This window comes from Macadamia integrifolia, chromosome 5 (genome assembly GCF_013358625.1).
Source record: "Macadamia integrifolia cultivar HAES 741 chromosome 5, SCU_Mint_v3, whole genome shotgun sequence".
Classification (NCBI taxonomy): domain Eukaryota; kingdom Viridiplantae; phylum Streptophyta; class Magnoliopsida; order Proteales; family Proteaceae; genus Macadamia; species Macadamia integrifolia.
In genome coordinates this window covers 25,645,490-25,648,931 of record NC_056561.1, presented here as the reverse complement: position 1 = coordinate 25,648,931, position 3,442 = coordinate 25,645,490, and the positions used below count along the sequence as shown (strand labels likewise).

General features: G+C 33.6%; 1 long non-coding RNA gene across 1 annotated transcript; it reads right to left on the bottom strand.

Moving 5' to 3' along the window:
- Nucleotides 1-2,631: 2,631 nt before the first annotated feature.
- LOC122078923 lies at nt 2,632-3,128 on the bottom strand. Its single transcript, XR_006140229.1, has 2 exons — nt 2,871-3,128; nt 2,632-2,757 (listed from the first exon to the last, which is right to left on the bottom strand). It is a non-coding gene; the product is annotated as an uncharacterized LOC122078923 (long non-coding RNA).
- Between the last annotated feature and the right edge of the window lie 314 nt (nt 3,129-3,442).

Sequence of the window (3,442 nt, the reverse complement as noted above, 5' to 3'; positions counted from 1 at the left end):
AAAAAAAAAAATTGATGGAACAACGAAACCTTGTTCCGTTATTTTGGTTTTGTTCCAAATACAAAAAATGTGAACAACTAGGGTAATCGTTCATGAAACAGATTCACCAAACGCGTCTTTTTTTTTTTTAAATGGCATTTTGACACAAAAACTAAAAATCTGATTTTGCCACAAAATGCCGTTTCTAGAACTAAATGATTACCAAATGTAACCTAATAAATGAAATATGTTTAGGGTCCTGCAACCACGATTTGATCTTTTGATAAAGTAAATATGGTGGTGGTTAGTTTCTAGCAAGGAGTGGAGGATATGGTGGGTAAAAGAGCTCATGGTTTAAAACTTAAAAGGACATTTTGTCTATTACAAAAGGGGTATGTTTTTGATAAATCATCAAGAGACTAGTTCGGTTTTAATTTTTTCAGAGGTTCGTTGCTATTTTTTAACGTTGATTACTAATTAATTAGTTAAAATCCATGTTCATGAATTCAAGATTCATTCTTCTATAATTCTGTTTTTCTAAACTCCATTTCGTGAGAGACCCAACCAACAATTAATTACCTCTACACACATACTCATGATATATAGAGTCATCATATTATGTGCTCATAGGAATGTTCATTTCCCTAGACATAAATGTGAATGTAAATATGTGCGTGCATTAAACTAGATCATTTGGGAATCTTGCATGAAATACTATTAATGGTTGAGGAATAAAATTCTCACTAGTCACTTACAATTGGTCTTTAGACTTGAGAGGTCCTTGTCGCTGCAGTTGTTCATTATAGGTTTTGGGACACCAACAGTTGATATCTATCGTACTATATGTTGGTGTGTTGGATTAATGGTGTTTGGCTATAAATGAAAGAAATGCTCAACAAGGACCAACTATCCTCAAGGAGAATATCAGAGAGAGGGAGATATATATATATATATACACATGTTTGAATGAAATTCAAATATAGTGGCATAGATTTAAATTGTTTACCAAAGTTTTAGAAATTAATAATATATATATATATATATATATATAAAATTTGTGATTCAATCAATGGTCCAAATTCTCTTTACATGGAATTGCGAGGAATTATGGTGGCAACAATAATTATTTGAATGTCTTAAGATCTGTTGCGTGATACTGTAAAATGAAGGGTCCAGATCAAGATTGTAACTAACTACTTCTTAGAGATGCAAGAGATCTTTTCTTGAGATTTTTTTTTTTTTAGCAGTATTTATTTATAAATATTTTAATTTACAATTAAAGATAGGGAAATGGTTCTCTGTGCAAGTAGCATAGAGAAGCATACCAATGAGGTGCAATGGAACGATGGCAACAAGGTCATTATAAGTGAGGAGATAGATAAAAAAGAGAAGGTACTAGCATACCCTCCCCTAGTGGAACCTTTTCCCTTATCATATAATATATCTTACGTAGTTATCCCAAAAGCATCCTAACTCTTCCTAAAGTGACCATTGGATTCTTTTAGCAGCATTATCCAATTAGGAAATAAGAGAGAGAATAGAGGTGTAATAGTATTAGTTCCGTTTTTGCCGTTTCTGCGTTTTCTTGTTCCCAAAAACAGAAAAACAACCTAAATAGCGTTTAATAAAGTTGTTCCGTTTCACCCGTTTCGTCGTTTCTAGAAATGAATTTGAGAGAGAAAAAAAAATGTTGTTGTGCCCGATAAATCTTTGAACTATTTAAACCTGAAAAGAGGCAACCGAACCCTCTCTCCCTTTTGGACATCCGATGATACTATTAGGCTTTTTAGTGGCATTGTTTTTGCAAAAAATGTTTCAAGAAACAGGTTTATCAAACACCAAAAAATCCATTTTTGTTTTTAGAAACATGAAAAACCGTTTCTACTATTTCTGTGTCTAGAAACAGCAGAAATGTTATCAGACAGTGCCTAAGCAGTTTGCTCTCCTCCTCTCATTTCTTTCACTCCCCAAGGTTTTTCCCTTGAGAAGTGAAGGAAGGATTTTGAATCCTAGGAGTGAGTGGGTGAAGAAAATCATATCCTCATCGTTCTTGTGATCGTTGCCAACGAGTTTATTGGTACATCGCTGGATTGCGGAAGGGGTAAGTTATCTAGAAAGCATTACATTTATGGAACTCAAGATAACTATTCTCCTCTTCCATAAGGCTCACTGCCATCACCGTTTGGACTGATTGTAAAGAGATGGTGATGCTTTTTCAGGAAGAGCTGAGATGCTAGCTTTGGAGTCTCTTTTCTTTTCTTTTCTAAAATTCTTCATCTCAAGAGTGTCTTTTGTATGGAAAAAAAAAAAAAGAAGCAAGAGTAAGGTCTGTTGCTTACCAGTAAGCCAGGAAGGCTAGCACTGAAAAACTATATAATATTGATATGTCTAAACTTCTTTCTCGTTGTTAAATGAGTCTTCAACCAAAAAAAAAAAGATGTTTTTATTTATTTATTTGGAATACCCTATACCCACATAAGGGTGATTTTAGTTCTATGATTAGAGAATTAATTTTTATTTTCCACTCTATTCCTAATCAACTGTTTCACCATGATGTAATAAATAATGCCTTATTATATTGAGGAAAATATATATCTTTAATCACATGTGAACTTTATTAACAGAAGAATACAGATATCAAAAATATAATTCTATCCAACCAACAAGGAAAAATGAAGACAAATTTCAGGCAGAAATTACAAACTTTAATATTGACTAGGCACCAACTCCAAACTCACCAAGGCTTCGCCTAATTGAAGGCTGAACGACGAATAGAGGCTGCAAGAAGAAACATCGGAAATATAAGGGAAAGAAGAGGGTAGCTTAAACAAAAGTAAAACACGCCCAAAGAACATGAGCAAATCACAAAAACAGAAGTGAGAATAATTTACCGTATCCACACTAACTGGTTTTCCATCCTCAACCAGTATCTCAACTATGGTTCCTCATTGATCAGCCTGGTTCAAGAAAAAGCAAAAGAAGAATCAAACTACAGATCCTGTGCATCTGGTAGCACCATCGTTGAGGCCTTTGCAGTCATTGGAAGAAAACAGGGGCATTTCTACTTTGCTAGATGCAAAATATGAAAGGTGAATAGAAGAACCCAAGCTGGAGCCATTTATAGCTCAACCCATTCTCTACAAATGATTTGAATAGATAAAAAAGAACTATGTGAATGGAAAAAAAAAACCTAAATTCAAAAATTCTTCAATATCAGATATAATTTTAGTTGAAATTTTGGTACCAAATTTAGTATGTGTTTTAGCACAATCAATGTTGGTTTTACCAGGAAAAAAAAAATTCCATTTTTATTTTTTTTCTTTTTATTGAAACACTTATCCAACGAGACAATTTTATGAACATGATTTAGTTGGGCTGAACATGCTGCAAAGACAGGTTCAGGCAGGTCTCATGGCAGGTCCCACTTGGAAGAATCAATCCTCAAGTCCCAAACCAAACAAGA